The 24,561-nt window shown below is 40.2% G+C and overlaps 1 long non-coding RNA gene across 1 annotated transcript in view; it reads left to right on the top strand.

Moving 5' to 3' along the window:
• Nucleotides 1-16,487: 16,487 nt before the first annotated feature.
• LOC113482558 overlaps nt 16,488-24,561 on the top strand; it is an 11,829-nt gene continuing 3,755 nt past the window's right edge. The window contains exon 1 of the long non-coding RNA XR_003398860.1: nt 16,488-16,599. This is a non-coding gene — a long non-coding RNA (uncharacterized LOC113482558). The remainder of the gene's footprint in view (nt 16,600-24,561) is intronic.

Genomic DNA, 24,561 nt, shown 5'->3' with positions numbered 1-24,561 from the left:
GAGGAGAAATTGTGTAAAAATTGGTTTATTTTCTTCTTTGTCGGGAGAGACTAGGAAGACAGCAGTTCATGCATTTTTATTTATGGAGGAATCCTGAAACAGTCAGCTCTATTACAGTAGAGAGGACAGGATAAAACCTAAGAAGGGTATGCATGTTGTGTGAGAAAACACAGATGGCCCTTGATAAGAATGAAGCATGAACCCTGTGACACTGTGAAGATTCTGGGTGAAAGTTTCTTGGAGTATTGGGTTTGCAAAGCCTAGGATGTAGCCCTGAGGAGACATGAAACAGGAATTGTTTTCTGCTGGTTTGAGTGGTTTCAGCATTTAGGGCCTGAGTTTGGGTGTTAGTTGAAGAGAAGGAAATTGAATCCCTGGGTGGTTGCAAGGAAATGCATGGGAACCTCACTTTGGGCGAGAGAGAGGACTCTGGATTCATGAAGGACATGTGGGAAGGAGAAGGGAGAGAGAAGAGCACAACTCAAAAAAGGAAGGATCTGGATAAAGTAAAAAGAAAAAGGGAATTATAAGAAATAAGATAACATTGTTACTTTCATCTGATTTTGGACTTCCATTTCCCAGAAGGTACAGAGGAATTGATTTACACTGAACTATCCCAGTAACAGGTAACTGGGACACCAGCCTCAGGCTTGCAATGGGTTAAGGGACTGAACAGCTTTAACTGGGAATACCATTGTTGGTACAAGCGGCACGTGGGCCAGAAATGGGTTGAAGTATCAGAATACACAAAGTTGCATAAATCTAGGCTTCAGTTGTGGAAAGGAAGCTAATTGCACTTAATGATGCTGGTGTTGGAAGAGAGAGCTGGAGAAGGAGAAGGGAAAGTGGCCAGGCCAGGAACAGACTATTTCAAGGGCATGTCAATAACATCATGCTGCTTAAGTGATTCAGCCATTTGACTCAGGAAAGGGAAAAGTCACAGATGTGTCATCCCTAGACACATCTTCTCCCAACTTTTTCCTCAAGGATATCTGAATATCTTGTGGTTAGCTGGACAGCCTGCGCTGTGTTGTCTGGATGCAACCCTAGCTCTTAGTCTCTGATGTCAATCTTCCCAGGTAAAACAATGGTCTTCTTCATTTACCAGTGATGCAGACCTAGCAGACATATCAGACTATAGCTGTTTCCTCTTGTGTGTGTGTTGTTAATCACCAGCCAGTGATTTTATTTTAAATGAGCATGACAAAGAAAGGGGCCATGGTAGCAGGAGCACATTGTAGGAGCTTTGGCACAAATGCACTTGAGCTGTACCAGACATCTATGTTCTTTGTAACCAGGCCTATTCCTGCATCAGCAAGAAGAGGAAATCTAAATGTAACCCTGCACTCAGCAAGCTGACTAGTTTTTATGGGGCTGCTGCCTTCAGCAAGACTCAGGAAACACAAGGAAAACATACATTTATTGTCTTCTAGTATTTCTTAGATCTGAATCTCTCTTACCTTTCCCTAAATTTTTGTTTTCTGCTTGAGAGATCAAGACCCACAGTGGGCTTTTCTGTCCCTCTGCCTGACCACAAAGGCTATCACTGAGATTGGAAAGAAAGAGAGAGGCGACTGATGACCCTGTCTGGGACACACTAAGTCTGTTTGTGTTCTCGATACTGTTGACTCAAAGGAAGCTGTTCCTCTCAACAATTATAATATTGCCAAGCAAATTTGAATATGGAAGAAATCCCTGACTGTCTGCAAAGAAAAATTAAATCTAACTCCCTACAAATTTTTCTTTTCATTCTAATGATAGAAATACTTCTGTTTTCCTCTACAATTTGTCCTCTGAGCACCATGATGAGGCTGTGGAGACATCCCTGCCCTCCCAGTGACAAGGGAAATGCTCCACTCAGAGCATCCTTTGTCTGTGTAAAATACAGTCTGGCCCAGAAGAGAGGATCTTTGAGTGAGCTTCATGGCACGGCACCATTAAAGGCTGTGTAAGGTCTAAAGGAGAGTTTTTGGCTGGGGACATAGTTTTCATTTTCCAGTAATGGCCAAGAGAGTCGGTCACCCAGCACCTCTGCTAAATCAAATTACTGCTAAGAATGTCGGGTGTGATGAGCCTGAGCAGAGGCAGACCTTTGCACTTGTGGTAGTTGTGCGGGCTTCCTGTGTGGTCATGGGAGAGAAATCCCACTGCTGCGCAGCTCTCCTCCTTGGGAAGCGAATGTCTAAAATGGGCAAGAAGAGTCATACTCTGAAGAGCCTGCTTGTCTCCTATGGCTCTACTGAGAGTTGCTGCGACTCACTCAGATGCATGCTCCACGAGCATACCACATCAGGTGAGGTGAAGCCCACCATTGGGTCTTCCAATCTCCTTTAGTTTGGGGCATTGGATACAACTGCTCCTTGGAAGGCTGGACCTTGGGCAGAAAAGCAGTCACATGTCTAACACACCTGTAGGCCAGCCTGGACATCAGTGGTTATTTGTGCCAGGACTCATTTTGGGTCCCTGTGTGCAAAGTGCAGCTCTGTGTAGCATTGCAAGCAGGAGAAAGCAACAGTGTGTGGGAGGTTTGTACCAGAGAACAACGAAACATCTTTCTTTCGAAACCTGGTTGCCATAGAACAAAAAGCAGTTATCTTGAGTGTTTGGAAAGCAGAGTTTCTTCCTAATAAACACTTAGGATGGTGTTTATTCCCTGCTTATTAGAGTCTCTGTGAGACAGCAAACATAATTGTAATAGTAGCCTTTTGAAATGACATATATTTTCCTGCTCCAAGATCTCTAACAGCTATTGAGACTGTCAGAGACTTAGAACATAACCAAATACAGCTGAAATTTTCCATGAAGTGGAAACTGGAAACATCTGATGACTTGCAAAATTTTCTTTTAGTTAATGTAATGTGCTTTTGATTTTTATACTCATTATTTACAGCATTTTTTACAGCATGTAATTAATGATAACATAATTAATTGAAGTATTCTATCATTTTAATTATCTTCAAAAATCACAGAGGCAAATGTTATTTAGCATGTTTAAAAGTTTGAACTTTTCTATTTGAAAATATCTATTGCTTGTGATTCTTGATGCTGGCATAAATGCCATGAAATTGTGTAAAACCGATAAAATTAACATTTAAACATTAAATTCCTTCAAAACTGGGTAATGAAATTATGAAAACTCTGAAAATATCTTTTCATTGTTAAAACAATAAACCAGTAACTTTTTGTCAGATATTATAAAGATCTAGGTTTTTCAACTAAGTTTAGATTTTTATGAAAATTTCAGACGGTACAAAAAGCAGGACTGGGAATATATTCACACTGGTCTATTTTAGTCTGCTCTTCTCCAGAGTAGTTTTCATATCAATTTTGTTCAAATATAGAGACCTTTGACCTAGAGGTCTCCCTTCAGAGACAGACTTGTAATTCCCACTAAACCTAAGAGACATGTGCATGCCATTACATGCATAAATCCAAAGAAAGAATTGACCCTAAGGTTTGAACTAAACAAAATGATCAGATAGCTGGATAAATTATGGTGATGGAAGATGTGACTAGGCAGGGACAACTAAATTAATTCAAATTGACTCATGTTTGCCATAGGCAAACACAGACCACAGGATAACTCTGAAACTTACTGCAATAATATTTTTTCATGTGTTATTTTTAGCTATGTCTACCAAGAGGGAACCTGTTTTAGAAATAAAATATGTATTGATATTATTATTTTATAAGCATAAATATTGAATTGATTGCATATTTTTTATGTAGCATACAGTGAATCAGTAAAGCACATCAATATTTAGAAAACAAATTTAACTACTTCAGAAGTTTGTGATGTCTTAATCTGGAGGGTAGTACCTGGGTGTGCAGAAAATCTAAGACAAGTTGGGCTTTCACACATGTGGCCCTAATGAAGAAAAAAACCCTAATGGGGCTAAGTGAGCCCTGCAAAAATAGTGGGCAAGGGGAGGGAGAGTCAAGAAAGCCCCGTAGAGCTCCTGTACCTTTCAGATGTGCCCTCCTGACTTTGGTGAATACCACGAGAAGAAAAGGATGAGGGGAGAGAGGAGAGTGCTAGGGTCCAGGTACTACCTGGGCCTCCCACTGTCAACCCTATGCAAAATCAGCTTTATGTCTCCTGGAGGTTGTGACTTCATGGGGAATGTTTGAGCCCCCACTGTAGCTCTGGCATTCAGATCTGGAAACCTCTGTCCCCAGACAAGATAACATCTGCTGCTGCTGCTGCTGCTGCTAGATGATGATATTAATCAAGCAGTTCAAGTGGTAGCAGGCTGTGCAGGAGTGGAGAAAGTTCAAGTTTAAAGGCAGCTGTCAATGCATGACTGAATGGTGAGGGGAGGGAGAATTGTTACAGCTGCATATAATGGCATTTATTTCCAGAGGGACTGAGAGTTGGGGTTTTTTTTCATTTAAATAAAACCTTAGAAATTAATTCTGCCTGCAGTCAGGGCAGTGTGTTAGAGGGAGCCACTTGAGGAGCCTTTCTGGTGCAAAGAGGCCCCAGTGAGAAACACTGCAAACCGATCGCGGTCAGGAAACTTGCAAGTGTGTCAAAGTTGCCTCTTTCTCTGCACCACATTTCACATCCACAACCTTACAATGAAGAGAATGAAAAAGTGCTCTGACAGCACATAAAAACCCCAAAGTCACGCCCCACCCCCAAAGCAGAGGCCAAATCCACCATCCTGTCCCCGTTCCATATGTGAGATAATTTGTATTCATCCAGATGCAGTGGAAGCTGTTGTATTTCCAAGACGTCTAGCACATGGACTCAACAGGTTCTGGATCGCCTGTATGATCCTAAGGTCCGGGGGAAATGCAAACTCCTGAGCGCTACTGTAGGCACCTGGTCCCTGTAAAACGCAGAAAGCAAAGCAGGACCATAAGGGCAATCATTCAGGATCGAGGTATCTCAGGGACCAAGCACTTGGGTGACTCTAACCATTCAGTTTGGGCATCACAAGCTATCAGCAATTTGTTGCATTCACCTCCTGTATTTCACCGAGAAGATTTTGTATATTACCTCAGCACCCAAATCTGGACATGTGAGCGATTTACAAACCTCCCACCTCCCAAACCTGTGCCTTGTGGTGAGTCTGCTGCCTCTCTTCCTTCGACTGGCTGATATCCAGTTTTTGCAGGGTTTGAGGCTTTTCATTGTGTGTTTGGGGGTTTTTTGAAAGTCTGAGTCAACAGAACAACTCAGTGAAAAATACAGCAATGGCTAATATCTAATGGAAGAAATGTGCAGACTTTAGAGGAATACATGGCAAGAGACAGATCAAAACAGAAGAGTCTCAGACTCATTTTCTACAAAAAGTGGTTTTTTTCCCTTGACTTCTCAGTTTTCTGGGGGGATGGGAAGGATATGAAGGTCTTCGTGTTTGTTATTGCCACCTTCATATCTGTGGAAATTGTGATACACACAGACGCTGATTGTCCTCTCACCAGTGTAAATCCACAATAAACATTCTGGTTTTCAAAGCTAGTTAGATTTACCCAGCTGTCCCCTCCCTGTGCCACCCCAGCATCCCCACAGTGCCCCGAGAAGCTGGGTGAACCATTCGGCCGAGGGCAGGAGGAGGGGAAAACTGAGAGAGCTCAGTGTTGCTGTGCTATGAAGTGACAGATAGAGCCAGCCAGGCAGTGCCCCAGCCCTGCGCGCGATGATATTCATTTCACAAGGCCCCTGCCTGTTCCAGCTGGAACGATAGGAGATGCAAACTTTGACTTCTGCATTTGAAAGAGATATTGTTTGATGGAAGTGTGTGGGTGGTGGGTAAAACAAGCAGCTAAGTGTCAGCACAAGAAGCAAACATTCTCCTTTTTCCCCTCCCCGATGTAGTTTTTGACGTAATGAGCATTGCTCCCAATTTTCCTTCCAAATAGGCATTGCACCCGTCCCTATGGCAACTGTCATGCTCAAAAGATGTCCTGTCAGGAGCCATGAAAGGCCCAGAGACATTTGTATTAGATGGTCACAACCACGCTAGCTAATGCTTAACAAATACACTATGAGGCTGCATTCGTCAAAATGAAGAGCGCAAACATTTGTGTTCCATTAAACAGAAATTAATAAGATTCGAATAGGAAGAAACCAAACTGGACTGTTTTTTTGTGTATACAGCTGTGTTATGAAGTAATACAGGGAACGTTAGTATGAATAATGATTGCACATGTGCATTCAATTTATTTCTTCTACTTCTTGTACGGTCTCCTTTAACCCTTTTCCTCTATAGCTTTTTCAGAAATCAAACACAGGTTTAACAGCTGGGCAAGACAGGGATTTCAACCGCTCCTTTCACACTGCCCAGGTCCAATAGCACTTCTTTATTTAAAGGCACTCTGGGTCACTGGGAAGTTGTGCTTTTGAAAAATGTTCACGTACTTGATGATTGAGCACATGAATGTGGTGGTCTGATTTTTACCAGGGAAAAGAAGCTCTCCCTCCTCTAAACAAGGCGGGTTGTATCCTGAACCACTGTGCATCCTCCTACCTTCCTTGACTTCAGGGAAGAAGATCTGATTTATCCCAGCTGAGAATCTGGTCTCAGGACCAGTCATTAAAAAAAAAAAAATAAATAACAATAAGGAATCATGTTTCCAGCTCAGCTAAAAATCAAAAGTGAAAGTTCAGGAAGACAGTGGAACCTCCTCCCACGACAGCCCTTCTCCTGGCTCCCCATCACCCAACATAATTTAGAGCAGTTCCTTCCACCCGCTGCTGCAAGTAAACAACAAAAGTGGACTGTGTTACACAGCCTGACAATGACAGTCTGTACTCAGCTTTACAGGCCACAAAAGCCTATGGTAGCTTTGCTTTCTCCGGTCAGCTTAACCTCACTCCTTTTCTTCCAAGAAGGAAAAAAAAAAAAAAAAAAAGGAAAATTGGCCAGGGTCCTGGCTCAGCAATGGGCTCAGGCCAACTGCCCGGTGCATGTGTGTGTACCAGTGCCTGCACTGCCTCTGTCTTCACTGCTCATAACTCTTCACTTATCCTTTCCTTGTTTTAACCTCCTATCTTCACAGGCAGCAGAAATAATCATAGCAGAGTCTGTATTTCCATCGCATGAGGCTTTTATTCCTACAAGGCCTAGTTTTGCAATGGTTTGAATGCTTAAATATTTGTGCCAGGACTCTTACCTCCTCCCCCCCTTCCCCCTTTCTCTTCACACTCCTGTCTCTTCATCTGTAAAACTCCTATTATCCCCCCAAACCTCCACTTCTCAGGCTGAACAGAATAAAACCCTTATCCCAGGCTGGGCAAGTGGGAGGGGAGACAACAAATGGAAAACATTTCTCTTTCTAGATGTAATGGCTAAACAGGAATTTGCTATTTCATCAGCATGTACATGATCAGACCTGAACTTCTTTAGAAAAGCTAACTTTCACTTAATCCTTTGTATAGGTAGCCATTCTCCTGGAGAAGTTTCACCATGCCACACTCCCATATTCCTGTCCTTCATTTACTCAAGCCTTCAGAACAGGACAACAACCAAGGGAGACTAACAGTCTTCCTTAAATCAATCCTCTGTGTTTAAACACAAATGAGCTCTGGGCAGTTCTGGATGACCGTAAAAAAGCCCTGGCTTGAGCTCACCCTTGTTGCATCTCCTGTGTGTGCCATGCAGTCCCATGAGACGACAGGCCCCCTCCTCTCCACTTGTACAGAGCACCCTCCATCTTCCTGAACACCTCCAAGCTCTGAAGGCACTCAGGCTTGGAGCAAGGCAGGCACTTTTGTCCACAGCACATGTTTTAAATTGGAAAATGTCTATTTTCTGAAATCAAAATCTTTCTTACAACTACGGTTTTTTTTCAGCAAAGCTTCTTGTTCAGAAGCTACTGACCAAGCTCCTCACCAAAAAGAAAGGCGACAGCTCCCACAGAAGTGCCTCTTGATGCAGCCACTCAGCTGGGTTTTCAGAGACTCATCTCAAGTCCTGGCCCCAGACCCTGAGAACAGGGGTTTAAGTGGTGTCTGCACCCTTCTGGGTTTGTGCTTCAATAAATCGTTTAGCTATTCCAGTGGGTGCTACGCAGGTAGTAAAATCTGTGTGTCCCTCTGAACACTTCTGAAAAAAATTGGATTTGCAATGCATTGGAATATGTTTTTTTTTTTAAACAACTTTTTAGTGAAACAAAATTCTCAGTTTATCCCCTTTATTTCCTCTCTTTATCTAGAAGCTTCAAGGAGAACAAATAAGTATTCAGTATTCCCATATGATGTTCAATTTTCCTTCACACTAGCTTACATACCTAATAATATGTGTTATGAACAATTCTTGCCATATTCATGAGCTAAAGTCACAAAAATGAATGTCACTTTTAATGCCAAACCTTTTAAGAAGAGTCCATATTTCTCAGCCTATATCTATATAAAAGTTTCCAAGGTTTCATGATCTTATGTTTGACATATCATACATGTATTTTCTCAGCTCAGGCTGTTGTTTTAGTGAAGCCTTGGAGTCCTTGCAGTCTCCAAGCCTGCATACAGAACCATCTTTAAATGATGTTCCTGGGCTAAAATCAGTTTTTTACATCTTTATCATTCCTCAGCTGGACAATGACAGGAGACATCAAGCACTCAGAAAATGTCATCCATGCAACTCTTCAACAATGTGAGTTACCATAAGCTTGTCAGACTCATTCTTTCCTCTCTCCAATGTTTTCCTATAATGTTTAAAAGAGTCTTGAAGTTTAAACTTTAATTAAAGAAGTAGAAGCAGAGACAGGTGACCCAACATACAGAGATACTGCCTGAGCATGCATGACCAGGGTTAGGAAAGCCAGAGCCTACCTGAAGGGTGATGAGGGAAAGCTTCTTATCAGCAGCAAAGGGAAGACCAGGGAAAATGTGGGCCCACTGCTGAATGGGGCAGAAGAGCTGGTGACAAAAGACATCATAGAAAAAGATTGAGGTACTCAAATCTCTACTTCTCCTTGTCTTTACTGATAAGATCTTCCTTCAGAAATCCCAGGCCCCTGAGACTGGTGGAAAAGGCTGAAGCAAGGAAGAACTTACCTCGGTGGAGAAGGTATCTGGTTAGGGAATATTTAAACAAACTGAATGTGTCCAAACCCATGGGATATTCAAGATCCACCTATGAGTGATGAGGGAGCTGTTGGATGTCGTTGTGAGACTACTCCTGATGATCTTTGAAAAGTCATGGGGATCACAGGAGGCTCCTTAGCACTAGAGGAAAGCATATGTCACTCCTTTCTTTGAGAAGAGCATGAAAGAGGATCCAGGGAACTACAAGCAAGTCAGCCTTAACCCATTCACTGGGAAACTGATAGAACAAATCCTCCTGGAAGTAATTTCCAGATATATTAAAGATAAGAAAGTGACTAGGAGTAGTCAGCATGGATTTATGAAGGGGCAAATATGCCTGAGCAAACTGACAGATTTCTGAAGGAGTCAGATACCTGAAGTGGAGCTTAGATGGGATACAGATACTCAACAAAAAATTGCCTTTTTGCCATTTCTTTCTTGAGATTGTTCCATAAGAGTGATGGCAAAATGTCTGGCAGGCCTCTGGCCTCCTTCATTTCTGAGCAAACTTCTTTTTATGAGCAGATGGTTAAGTGTCCAAAATATCTGTAGTCAAGGCTGAGCAACCTGAATTGATAAAAGTCAGACTCCAGAAAAGATATTGCCTTGTGTGTATTAGCCAAAAATTCTACCCTTGTTTGCCTGAAATCTGTATTTTATTTAGTTAGTCTACATGAATATGTGGCTATGATTGCAGCTTGGTAATAGTCTTTATAACAATGAATGCCCTGGCCCAAATATTTTCCTTTATGTCAGTGAAATTTCTGATATTTAATTTTCACACCCTGTATTAAAATTAAAGAGTCCTTACTGAGCTTCTTGAGCCAAAAATGTAGCATAACACTTAGTAAAGCTTGAAATTTTTCCATTAGATGGGTTTTCTATTAGAAAAGTTTGTTTGATTTAACAAAATGGAAATGTTTCACAAGCATCTTACCAAAACTTTGGCACTTAGTTATAAATATAACATTTAATTCTAGCATTATTGAACTGTCCATAAATTATTCCATTCTGGTCTACACCATGAAAAACTGAGTTTTGAAGTGAAATGCTGGATTTCTGAATGACAGAGGGGGATAAGATGAATAAAAATACTTCAGGGAGATTTCATATCACAAAGTATTGAGCTATTTATCTCTATGCTATGTCTGGCATGTATATGTAGCAAGTTTGCAAGTTTTAGGCTGTCGTGATTGTTTCTTGAGAAACATCCTTGGACGGAAGTAATTTTTCTAAATTAAATAAATATGTTGTTTCTGATTTTCCAAAATATGCAAAGGAACTAACTCGCATTCTAGATCAATGGCCTGCAAAATTTCAGTTTGAAATATGATGACACATAATATGTGAAGCACAAAAAACCCAAAGAAACTCTCTGATCCTGCAAATTGTACCCTCTCGAGGCAAGTTTTTCCACTGACTTTAGCAGAGCTGCTTATCTGAGCTTTCATGTTAGCTGAGTATCAGGATGGAGCACTATTCACAGGTGTCTGTACAATCAACAATATTTTGTAATTAGAGGACATAATTGATGCTTTCAAGGATATTTGGACTCTAAAAAGAAATTAGGGTTGGCTCCTTTATTGAGAAAAGGAAAATTCCAACCCTTTAATGGAAAAGGATTTCTAAGGGTCAAATTCTGAATCGTTTTAGACATGATCCCTGAATCTTTTTCCGTGTTGTCGGTTTCTATAAACTGTGATCAAGACTCCAAGTTAGGAAGCATAGGGTTAGGAAATAAAATCTTTTGAAGGCCCTGGAATCTCTGAAGACAGTAACTCAAGTTGTTCTGGGAGCTCTGGGTACAGCAAACCCCTATGGACACGCAAGGTTATTGCTGGGTCCATTTCAAACGCAGTGACTAAAGAGTTTAGGAACTGATGGAAAGGATCCCACAGAGATACAGTTTTAAATGAGCTCTTAGGAATAGTGGCTTTGTTACAGAAGGGGGACGAGAACATCACTGAACTTTTGTCTCCCCAATACCATGGAGCATGAGAAACGCCAGGGCACAGATGTGCATATGGGGAGCAACAGCAGTCCTGAACAAATTCAACCATCCTTTAAAACCATGTAGCAGCAGCAAGGAACCAAAGACAAAATGGGCTCCAGGGTGTTTATGACTTCACTGTTTGCTTGCAGTTACACATCGCTTTGGCTTAAATTTCTGTGCAAGCACGGCTTTGTCTTGCGTAAGATACGCTTCTTGTTAGCTCTGGCAAGAGCTACACAACTAACTCCCCTCTTAGTTCTCTGCCAAAAAGGTAAATTGGATGTGCAGGAAGACTTGGGTCTGCTCCACAAAGTGTTATCCATAGAAATAGAGTCAGAGAGTCATACAGATGTGCCCAGAAAGGTTATTAGATCACCAGGACTGATTTCCCAGGATAAAAAAGGCCATGGTATTGTTTGTTGAGCTTTTTTATAATCAAGTTACTTCCATATCATGTAGTTTACCTGAATCTTCTCTATGGACATCTAGTCTTGAGGTAAAGACTTTGGGGCCAATAACTTAAATTACTTTGTCTTTCCAAAACATTTTCTTTATTTCTCTTGTGAATTTATTTCATTTTTTCCTCTTCATTGTTCATCATCATAGCTTTCTCCAGTTTAGTCCCAGAGTGGTGTCTTGTGATGAAAGTACTCATGGCATATTCAAGTTACCTATGCTTCCTCTTTTTGATCAGGCCTTTAGGCTTGAATTGTGCACTTTTTTTTTTTTTTTCCAGCATTGGAATATTTTTTCTGGCTCTTTTTTTTTGCATTTTCTTAAGTTTTTCAACATCTTTTTATAAATATAGGATGACCAGAACTGCACATAATGTTTCAACATCTGTGTCCCTGCAGTTATGTACAAATGTAAAATTATATCCGTATTTCCTCTGGCTGTTCCTCTTTTTTCACATTTAGTGCTTGTTTTAGCTACAACATTACAATAGGGACTCTAATGCAAATCCTTGCCCATAAGACCCAAGTCCTTCTCAGAGGTGCTGCCTTCCCAAGCCCCAGACTCTGTGGTGACCCTTGTCTTCCCCAGTCCTACATGCAGATTTTTGGTTTTTGTCTGTATTAAAACACATGTTCTTTGTATATCAGGCCCATATAATTTTGTACATGTATCCAGCCCTCACAAAAACATACCAGGTTTTATGCCGTCAGTAGTAATTTACATTGCCCTCTAGATTACCAACAGAAATACAGACTAGTATCATCACCAGCACTAATTTGCACAGATTTCTCTTGTAAACATTTGCATTATCATGTGATTTCACACTGAAAATGCTGGTTTAGATCTGCCAATTATTCAGTTCTTCACCTACTGCAGAACTGCTTCAGAGATTCTGTATTTTGCAATGCTACATGGTTTAATATTAAACATGGTTTTATATTAAATACTATTAAATATTAATACATGGTTTAATATTAAACCAAGTAGCATTCCGTAAGAGTTTTACATCTATACAATGCCTTCCATCAATGAACCATCATCAGACAATGAAACCTATTTGTTTAACATGGTTTATTTTTCTTTAAACCATCTTGACAAGCAGTATTACTCACCTGTTATTTCCTTATTACAGCTGAGTTAAAAGTTTCTTTAAACCTTCTTTTTCCCACCAAAAAATACAAATTGAAATGTACAAATATATTTTCTGAAATCGTGTTAATTTTCTCAAATTATTTCATCTGAAAACAAGTCTATCTATATATATAGGGGTACAAACAGAACCTGGAAAAAAAAAAAAAGTTTAAAAGTATTGGCTTGACATTTTTAAAATTGAATATTTCAATCTTTAAGTCTGAAATATTTAATTTCAAAATTTGCTTCAGCTTTATTGTAAAACATACTTGAACACCAAATAAAATATTTATTTTGGAGTCAAATAAAGCAATTTCTTCCATTTATTGTATTTTTTTAAAAAGTCTTATCAATCTAGTACAATTTAAAGAATGGAATTGCCAATGGATTAGGAAAGACTTTTAGTCACATATCTACCTTTATTGATAAATGCCATTTCATCTTCTGCATTTTCCTCCTAAAATTTCTGTCAAAAGAGAGAACATCTCATTATTTTTGTTTATAATTACCTATTTGCTTTCCTGAATACTGGCATAAAGTTAACATCTCCTCAGTTAACTGAAATTACCCTAAAACATTAAACTCTCTTAAGCATCTCTTAAATATAAAGCCAATATGCCAAAGATCACCTCAGATAGATCTTTGGAGCAGATGATTTTTAATAGCCTCTGTAGGTAAATTGCTCTGTAATACTCATGTGAGCAGCATATGCCTCCTTCCACTGCTTGTGAAGAGTCTCATGGAATGATGTATTCCCAACGTCACTATGTCTTTATTAGAAATTTTGTCATCTCTAAACACTGAAATTCCTATAGCATTCATGGGCCTTTTTTTTCTTTCATGATCCATCTATGGATTTCTACAATGGAAAGAAAGACAGGTGTTTAACAGACCCATTTATTTCCTTACGCCTTTATTTTCCTTACTGTTTTTCCACATTACTATACTTTGTGTCTACATCATCTTTTTCCTGCTGCATCTTATATATTGTTGCTATTATTTTATTCCTAATAACCTTTCTCCTTCCCTTTCTTGCTTGTGGAATTGAAGAGCTTTGATCCATACAGTAAAAGTCTTCTAAAAGTCTTCTAAAAAGCTTTATTTCCCACTATGGTTTTTTTGGGTTGTTTGTTTTTTTTTTTTTTCCTGGCTTTTCTTTCTGATCTGTGAAGTCTGTAAGAGCCCGTCTCCACACATAGTTAAAGCTGTCCTAGTCGTTATTTTGTGTAAAGTTATATTAAATATCATTTGCCTGAACACCCTAAACAAAAGCTTTTTATCTTATACTACTAGTATAGCTGCATGCAAGCACAAAGAGTTCAGACATGTAAAATGCTTGAGTTAAAAAGACAAGGTATGAGAACTATCTAATACTATTATATGAGAACTATATTATATGAGAACTATCTAATACTATCTAATACTATAGAACATACTAATCTCAAAGTTAATTCTTTTCATCATATTAGCTTTCAGTGGTGATGATTTTGGTTTTTGCCTGAGCATGTATTATTTAAGGAACTCATCACAGTCATTTAGGATGCCGTCACCATTCTGTACCCAGTCCTGTCCCCTTGCACTCTTGTGCACAGACACAGCTGCACAACCTGTGGTCACATCCACTCTTGTGTTTGGGCATTGCTTAATGTGCCACTGGCATGGGAGTATGCAGCCAGCCTGAGAGCATGCTATAAAAAATAGGAGTGTTGCCTCTCAAGTGTGATTTAATTGCAGAGAGGAAGAGCACTCGAACAAAAGCTAACTTTATTGACACTGGTGGGGAAAGCCCTATTCTGTGGAGCTGAGTGTGTAAATGGTGGTTAAAGTAACCTCTAACAAGGAGATTCTTAGTACTTAAATAATGGGATCATGGGGTCATATGAAATCCCCTCTAAGAAGGCAGACTCTTTATATAAATCATGGGAGCATAATCTCTCCAAAAAGCACAAATAACAAAGAGGGCTCAGTATATAGATGGTGGGACCACAGGTCACTCAAGTTTAAGTCCCCTCTAAAAAAGGGGAATTCAATACCTAAATACTGAGAGAACAGTGTCATTGTGTACCATCATAACAATAAGGAAATTATTTTTAAGATGGAAAAAAAAAACCCTTTTGCTCCTCTGTCATTAATGCTGTGACATGCATTTCTATGCATATATACAGCAAGAACTGCCAAGCCCACTCCGAGAGGCTGCCGGAGACATTGCGATATTATTAGCTTCCTTCCCTGTGTGAAGATGTGTCCTTTTACCCAGGACTTACATCAGGCATGCGGTGTCCACACCGTCTCACTGCTCCCCTCCCGCTTCACGTTGTCCCTCCCGGCTCGTATCGCATCCCTGTCCCTCTGCACTGTGTTCACAACCTTTTACAAATGGTCCTGACTCCATCATGTGGCAGCTTTTGTTTGGTCTGAAATACTGCTGGCTGCTCTGACCCAAGGCAAAAGCACTTTCAGAGCCTTCTCAGGACCACCTGGAGGCAACATGTTTTTTCCTGGTGTGATGCATGGAGGCAGGCACTGCAGAAAAAAATGGTAGCTGAATGGGATGTGGAGGGAGAGGTGGCCTTCCCACAGCATTTGTTTAAAATCAGCCATCCGTTCCCTAGACAGCAGGTCAGAGACCTCGTGTGTAGGTGCCATTTCTACAGGTAGAACACATTCTATATAACTTCTACACATTACGGGCCAAGCTGCAAGGTGGCATTAAGGGAAGCCTGTTCTTTCAAGAAACCATGGACCACTGGGACCTCGGTCCTGGATCTTTCCAAATGATGGTATGAAGACACTGTGGAGTGCTGTGCATCCCAGGTCTGAACCCATCCAGTGCATTTCTTTGGAGAGCTCAAGCCTGGTTTTAGTTTAGCTCTTGTCTTATCCTGTGAATCATCCTGCTATGCAGACTCACTTCGAAGTGAGAGAGCATTTATACTAAATTTGAAACATTATAATGTAAGAATCAGATTATACACAAATATCCTCCCATAAAATAAAGGGTGTTTTATTGCATGTTCACGGGCAAAACATTTTATTACATTTTTACATGTAATACAGTCATGTCCACATCTGTATGTTGCACTTAGGGGGAGAAAAGCTCCCATTCTGAATGTGCACACATACATCTTGAACTTGAATGGCCCCACTTACAGAGATATAAATCCCACTGAGGAGCACAAGTTCTGACAGGTCTTTTTTTGTATTCTGCCTAGAAGAGGCACATCTGCATGGTGTAAGATCAGAGGGATGTCTTTTGTCTCAAACAGAAGTTACATTGGTGTAACTGAGAATGAAATCCCTCTCTGTGCTTAATAGGGCACTGTGTCATTTGGACTACAGGTGTACATGTATTTCTGATAAAAGTGTTGTCTTGGCTTACCTCAACAAAGTCAACTGCAGACAAAAGCAAAAGTGTCCATTGCTAAAATAATACTGGGTCATACTTTGATCAGATAGCAGGTTTGCACAATTCCAGTGAAATAGTAATAATAATAACAATATATGTAGATGCATATATGGAGTGAATGTATGTACGTATATATATAAATGGTATTTACATACTCTTCAAATCTATGTTTCTAAAAGGAGACTGATCTGTCAGCCCAAGATGCTGGGAACCTCTGAAAATACAGGCCACACACATACTTACTAGATTTCTAGTGCTTTCTGTGGCCTGATCCTGAATACACTGAAATCAAGAGCAAAATTCTCAGTGCCTTCCCGAGTATAGAATCAGGCCTGCTCTGCAACCACAGTTGAAATATTTGTGTAAGCTTTGCTGGAGCAGGAAAAAAAAAGTGGCAGGCCGTCTGTGTGGGGGTGAATTTTCAAGTTAACTCCACAGTCACAGGAAAAAGCACTGTTCCGGTTCAGGAAAGAGAAAATGCAGGCTTTGGTCCAGCATGCAAGCGTGTGGGTAGCATCTCAGGGTGTCAGTCCTCACAGTGACTTCAGCAGACATCTCCAGATACTTAGAGTTAAGGTATGTGTTTAAGTATTCTTTTGGATGGGGACTAATTACTGCTGGTTTAAATCACATGAAATCAGTGATTAAAGAGATGATAAGGGGAACTAACAGCCTGGTTCTACTTCAACATCATTTTTCATTTTCATTATATTCCATGTTTTCTGTGATTGTGATCAATTCTTGCAAGTTTTTGAAAAAAATAACTTTCCATAGGTGTTTTCAGTGTAGCTACAGGCTTTTCTATGCCTCTGGAGCTGTTTAAGTCAGTAAAACCCTGAGGAAGGCACATAGTTGCCAGGATCAGGATTGTGTGTTGGTAGAAACTTTTCTTTTTACCCTTTAAAAGCAGCTTATAGCACAATTTTGGAGCTGGGTTTGATTGCGTGTCAGAAAGGTGAACCAACGCTGTTCATTCAGCCCCTATTTCTGCTCCTGGAACAAGCCACCTTGTCATGATGTGAGAAGTTATGGCACCAATGATTTTAGAGTGATGAGATGCAAAAGCTGAGAGGATGCAGAGCTGAGCCTCTGATCCAGACAGCTGCAGAAATTGCTTCTATAGCACTGAGTTGCCCATGTCTCCAAGAGGTGACCAAGTTTATGAGCTTACTTTTCACTGTCCACCATAGGCTCAGTCTCCAGTCTCAGCCTGAGAGTGCATGAAACACATCTCTTGGCATTCCAGAGCTGTGGAATCCAACACCACCCTCCACCCCAAAAGAAGTTTTTATATCAAATTCCCTCAGAAGTTTTAAAATGTTGTTTGGGGTCTTTTAGTCTTCTGTTTTCAATACTTGTATTTTTTTGGCATGTGGCACTTATATTGTTCCAAACTTACTTGTTAGAAGGACCCGCCTGTGATGTACATAAAGGGCACTATATGAATTAACCTAAGTCGTAAATAATTTTAAAAAATCACATTTGCTTGTTGAGGCCAAATCAAATTGAAGAGGGGCTTATAGTAAAATAAACACAGGGGGATGAGGGGAGAGCCATGTTCATCCCACAGGAGGCCATTACCAGTTATCACCACCAGCCTGTGAGATACCAAGACCCACCACCCCTGTTTTACGAGCAGAGGAGCAACTGCCTCCAACTTTGGGCTCCCAAGTGACTTCTTGGCCACACTCACAGGGTGGGGTCAGGGCAATTGAAGGTACAAGGAGCCCACCCTTGGCAGTGTTGGGAGAGAGGGAGCATGTTGGCGCGAGTCCTCCTGCCTCTCCCAATTGGATGTGCAACTTTCAGGCATAAAACTATTGTTTAGCTTGCTGGGCCTTCCACAGCAGCTGGGCCAAGCTTCCTGCTAGGAGCCAGGATCTGCAACCTTATGAAAGTTTCAGGGCCCGGCAGGCTGTCGGTATTTTCAGCTGGATCGAGCCCAGAACAATTTTATTTTCATCAGAAATGTTCCCTGGCCCTACCACATGTGCAAGCCTATATGAAACCACCAAGAAGGCTTCCTCCCCCAGCTATCTTATTTAGCTGAAATTCAGCTGCCCAGCAGAACTGTTTCTTATCCAAGCCCTTAGAGACAGGAGAGGAGTGTAGAGATTTAATTATAATCTTTCTCTCTCTCCACCTCCCACAGTACATTAATGCTTTTCATTAGCCAAAGCCAAAACCTTGCTTTATAAGCTGCGAGAGCTGTCTTTTAAAAATATGTCCAGTATTAAGAATTCTGAATGGCAGTAACAGCAGTGTAACCCCTCATCCACAGGTGTGGGAGATTCGCTGGAGGATTGCTGGTGGAGAGGCGAGTTTTACTTGAAAGACATCTGATTCCTATTTCTGTCCATTGGCTGATTACCCCTCACATTACAGCACTTCTGTGCCCACTGACAATTTCACATACACGTCCAAATGAATGAGAGAAAATCCTTGACATCCAGGAGCTCTGGATGATTTTTATAAGTATCCAGATGTTTAGACTTTTATCTGAAGCTTATCCAAAAAATATGAGGCCACTTCTAGCAGCAGCCTGACAAATATCCACAGCCATTTATTCTGTGTGTAGGTCTAGAGCATACATTCAAATGTACGTATCACTGGAGCAGGTACATCTGTTGACCTCAGTGGCATAGAAATGCAAGTAAATCAAGAATGACATTTTCAGCTGACAATTATAATGTGATTTGGGTGACACAACTAAGTCAGTATCTTACATTGACGGGAAGGTTCTAGGGAAATATAAGACACTGATTTAATTGTCATTGCCTTACAGAATACATAAAGCTGATTTTCATCTTTGAAAAATTAGCGTTTATTTCCAGTACTTCCCCAGAAGGAGACTACCCAGAGGTCAGAGAGCACTCCAAGAAAGATGGAGACTGTTCCCTCACTATGACTGATTTTTCTATTCTGTTTCTTTTTTAAACAAAATATCAATATTTTCCTCATTCCCTTGTCATCTGACAGTTTTAATGATATAAATAAGCAACTGGACCTCAGCAAATTGCTAAAGTGGCTTCAGGATTATTTGGGGTTTTTTAATCAGTAGCCCTTGGAAGTTTCAAGTGGGCAGCTCTGTCGTGCTGGCGCTGTGTAAACACATAGTGTGGTAGGAAATTGTCATGTGTGAAGAGCTGACAGCCTGCTTGGGGGGAAGAACACAACAAGCAGCATAACAAATACCAGCCTGGTCAATAAAGGACAAGTGAAAGGGCCATGGGATTACATGGATTACAGTTGTTGGTTACACAGATTAACCAGGCAATTAAAGGCAGCAGGGATAATAAATATCTTTCCAAGAGAAGGGGCTGCTATTGGGCTGCAGGTTGAAGTTAGCTGTTCTAATTGTAAACCATTTTTGCCATAAACACAGAAGTGCAAAAGCTGCAGGAGAGGGAGAAAGCCCTGGAAGCAGTCCCACAAACCAGCCATGCTTTCCTTGATTCCTCAAGCAATTTTACACAGTTGATTGGGGTCTTTTTTATGTGCATTTTGATGGTTTCTTATCTTACACTTTAATAGGAAATCTGCTGAATGTCTAAAATGCCTTTTGGCAGTCAGACCTTTTGTTGCTGATCTCTGTGACTTAAAAACAGTTTAACTTATCAAGAAGCTTTGGTGTAGATCTGGTGTAGTGGATAGGTTCATTTTTAAATGCTTTCTTTTGGATCACTTTTAATCATCACTTACATTGCATATGGCTGTTTATGCATTGACAGGTTGATGGGGACTTTAATGTACATAAAACTTTCTCTGTCAGGACTTATGCCTCTCTGTCAGATTTTATCCTGCAGTAGAGAGGGTTCATGTACAGTTGCTGACAGATAAAATAAGCTCCTCCAGCAGCTGCAGCTCTGCCTCCCACAGATTTTTTTTCTGCTCTGATCCTGTGTCCCCAGCTAAGTGCTGAGCAAGCACAGGCGGCACCATGGGACTGTGCTGGGATGGGCAGGAGAACGGCGCCAGATCTGCAAGAGGGAGGATGACTTAGCCCAACCACAGCCATGTCCTGTAAGTCCGATGATACCAAGCCCTGCGATGTTTGGCGTCTTTCTTTAGCCACAGCTGCAGGAGATGGGCAGCAGCAAGAAAAACCTTATTCTATTCTAAACAAAAGTGAATTTCCAGACTGGATTCCTGCAAACAAAACCTGCAAATCAAGAAACTTGCTTTAAAAAAAAAAAAAAAAGGTTTAAATTCACAAATCACATGAAAACTGAAAAAGCTCATGAATTTTAGGTCTGTTCCATGATCTTAAGGAGTGAAATCATGAATCTGAAACTCTTGGGTTTGAGTATGAGGACATGTCCTGTGCAGTTTGGAAGGCAAACACTAAGGTTTTTCACAAGCCTGGTGCAATCACAGATTTGAGGTATGCACATATTATATCTAACGTGAAAAGGTGCCCAGCATCTGTCATTCCCGCAGAAGCCAATGGAAACTGCAAACACTCAGCTCTGAAGGATCAGGCCTTTAATCATTAATATGTTTCCAGATCTATAAAAAAATGTTTCCTAAGATACTTTATTTCTGCAAGAAATTCCCTGTTGGCAAGAGAGTTTTCATAGCTCCTTAAAGACCTATAAGGAACTGTGGAAGAAATAAAGTGGGGCTTTACTTATGGAAATCAGACCTACTGGAGAGCAACTGGAAATGTTTTTTATGAGTCTTTATAATGGAACTACAGTAGCAGTTCCATGTTGATTTTTATTCTAAGACCCTATATTTTTTTCTTCTTTCTTAAGCCAAATTTTTTCCCACCTGAAACTTCACGTGTGGTCTCTTGGCAAAGAAGAATATTTTTGGAAAGTTTAAGGCTGATCTGATAAGCCTTTTTTAAGTAAGGAGATTTGAAAACATAGAGATATTTTACTTTTAAAAAATCTTCAAACCTTTCCTTATTCATTTAGAAGTTGAAAACCGTTTATAGTAAAAAAATTCCATTTTGCTTTTATATTTGCCCTTAATGAGATACAGCCCATGAACATATTTTTAGTCATTTCAGTGGTACTAAATTTGGGGTTTTATTAAGTTTTCTGCAAAGGTAACTTTGAAAATTAGAATTAAAATAACATAAAATATAAGAGATTATGTTGATAGAAGATTAAAATATTACACATTGGTGTGTCAACCAGAATGAAGATATGAAACAGTAGAGACAACAAAGTTTACTGTATGCTAGAATCTGTGAAATAATTAAGGTGTTCCTGTGTATTAAAATTATCCAGCCCTCCTTTTGTATTGATGATAAGCATTTTTGTAAATAATTTGCTCCAAGTCAGTTTAACCCAAACTATTGTACATGTCTAACAACTGGTTTCCAGTAGTAGTGGAGAACTGGCATGTTCCCTCACTGACTTGTTACACTAGTAGCAGCTCTTGTAGGGGCAAAATAAGAAAAGGTTAGTTTTGGTGAGAGCACCATACTGAATTTTTGCACAGACACAACAAAGTGGACAAAAACTGAAGTGACCCATAGATGGCACAGTTCTGTAGTGATAGTTTGAGCAACCTCGAGTATCTTTGAAGAGAGTTCTGGGGCAGAGAAACTTCCTTACTGGACAAGTCTGGAAAAGAGCATGTATCAGTTTTATCTTCTCCATTTTAAAATGCCTTTGAGTAAAGTCTTAGCAAACAAGTCATGAGGTTTTGATAATTGATGCACTTTAACTTGTGATACATGGCCTGATTATAGAGGTCACGAGATCTGAGCTCTGTTCATGACTGCTTGTTTCAGGCTTTCCTCTATGGCCATGACTGTGGCAGTGTAAACCCTCAGGGTCACTTCTCTTTCAGCATGATGGATTACTGGTTCTTCCTCCTCCTTCTCAACTTCTTTGATGGACACTTGAGTTGCAGGCCTCAGAGATTTCACCTCAGTTTCCATTAAGGCTGCTTCTGGAGAAGTTCTGTGGGTTTTGCCACTTTGCATTGTTCAAGATAAAAATTGTTGTAGGAGATAAAGGGATTAATTTAATCTCTGGCAAAAGGCAACCTTCCTCCCAGTAGACAAATGACATTTCTCTTTTCCATGTGCTCCTCTGTCCTTCCTTCCTGTTCTCTCTTCCTTCCCTCACATTGATAAATCCATGCCTGCTCATTTGCTTTACTTTCTTCAGAAAACAAATTTCCTTTCGTTTTTCTACTGACAATTTTTAATGCTTTCCCTCATATTTTTAGAGCAATTTGTATTCAGAAAGGAGGGGAAACATGGGCCATCTCTTCTGATTATGCCCTTACAACTATCATGCATACAGTAGAGTGTATATCCAGGGTTTTTTTCTCAACTACAACAAAATATGAATCTGCCTAATTCTTTACCATATACAAGTACACTATGCTGAGTAGGGAAGGGGTTGCCTGCTTGTTCACTGTAAACCTTTGTCAAGGTTTAATGAAGAGCGAGTGCAAGTTTGATGAAGAGTGAGTGCAGGGGACTCCATCAGCAGGTCTCCCCACCCAGCCTTTTGGTCACCATCATGGAGCTTTCCTCTTCTTCTGCCCTCTCTCTTTAAGGGGCTCAAGGGCTTGGGGCTGTCGCTGCTCAAATTTGGCTCATCATAAATTCTGTCAGGTCAAAACCTCATTTCAAACTGAACACAACTGCTGTAGGGTGAGATGTTATACTGCAGTTAACAATTACTTCAGCAGCTCTGTATTTCTATTTCAAAGAAAGATCCTAGCCACCAAAAATAAGAGCAATGTTAGGCAGGTAGACTATAATGTAGAAGGTTGGATTCTGATGCAAGGGTTAATTTACACTCTTGATCTCAGTCAAATAAATATGAAGTTTCCCAGAAGCTGAACAACATTATTTTTTCCTTCTTATGCATCTTCACATTTCTCATTGCAATGAGTACCTGTAGCAGAAGTCCCAGTGAGTAACACTAAAGTTTTGAGATTTTTTTGCAGTCTTTCTGGTGCAACTAGACATGAAAATTGTGAGTCATTTCATCAGAGTCTATTTTCGTGTTTTTCATAAAACTCTCAGTAGTATTCAATGTTTTTAGTGACTACTTGACTCACACTTCTGGAGATTCATCCTCCTTTGCTAATCACTGTTTCTGGGATTTGATCTGTATACCTTGCCACAGACTGAGATGCCCTTTCTATACCTTGCTGTTTGTGATGAGGCAATGCCATGCAATGCATTCCATATAGCATCTTCCCTTCTAAAACATGACATGCTCTCTCATGTACTATACTTGTCGAGAAACGGTCATTCTTAGGTTGTTAGGTTGTCCACAGCAGCATTCTTCTCAAAGCAAATGTGGCAGTGGTCGTGGTATATGAGGGTTTGGCTGCATTATCAACTTTTTCAGATGTTTGAGGAGTATATTGAGTTGCTAAGATGGTCTGTAGATTATATATATATATATATACATATTAAGTATAATGTGTTTATATATACATATATACACATTCTATTCTGCGGATTACCTTTTTTGATGTTATCCATGGTGTCCAGGATAATTACACTTGAATAGACCATCCCAGAGATAGAGCAGTAGCAGGGTAATGATTATCAAATTTGTGGTAGTAATTAATATGGAAATCCAGGTTTCCAGTTTGAATGATGACTATGTCATCTTAGGTACAGGTTAAGCTTGGTGACAGAATGTATAAACTTACTTAGAAATCTTTCTACAGGCGTCCCATGAAAAGGCTGGCATTTTGCAGGTCATTTTAACTCTCATGTCTCTTCTCATATGCTGGAGGAAATGTGGGCTGTTGAAAGTAAAATTGTCAGTGAGGATAAAATAAATAAGGTTGCCACTGCCTTCAGGCTGATATGCTGTATATTGGTCTCACTCAAGAATATTCAGGTCAAGTTTTGATGCTATCATGATCTGGATTGTTGATTTACAAGCTAATGACATACCCAATAGCCAGAGCAGCATTGATGTAGAGGTGTTTCACGTTATGTATTCTATGGCAGAAGTCTGTCATAGCTTGCAGAAATGTATTACTAGAAAGTATTTAGTTAACAAGGGGTGTTGGAGATGGCTCTGATGAACCCGGTAATTCTTTATTACCAGTCCCCTCATCAGATATTATCAGCCTACCAGGATTCCCTAATTTGTGGCTTTTTTAGTAGACCAACAACAGTGTATGAGATTCCAGGTTGTATAGCTTTTTTTACAGTTGTTTGGGAAGTATCTTGACCTTATTGTTGAACTCTAAATTGAGGAGGAATAGAGGATCATTCTTGACTTTCTTTTTGTCAGTAGCAGCAGAGAGTTGCCCGTTGTCCTCATTGCTAGAGATAATTACCAAGGTTTAGAATTGCTGTATCTCCTCCTCTGGTTTTTGACTTAACCACTGGTAAGCCAGATCTGGGGAATCTAGTATTCCATGGCTATCTCTCTTCGAGAAAAGGACAAGTTGTGATAATAATACCATTTTAGGTATTTTGTGTGGGATTCATCTCACCAACTTCAGCCATCAAAGACTCTGATTTCAACCATTCCAAAAGAGGTGCACAAAGTAAGTGGGATCATCTCTCCCCCCCCCCCCCCCCCCCCC

The sequence above is a fragment of the Athene cunicularia genome, assembly GCF_003259725.1.
Source record: "Athene cunicularia isolate RWA chromosome 1 unlocalized genomic scaffold, athCun1 chr1_part1, whole genome shotgun sequence".
NCBI classification, from domain to species: domain Eukaryota; kingdom Metazoa; phylum Chordata; class Aves; order Strigiformes; family Strigidae; genus Athene; species Athene cunicularia.
This window is presented reverse-complemented; position numbering and strand designations above follow the sequence as displayed.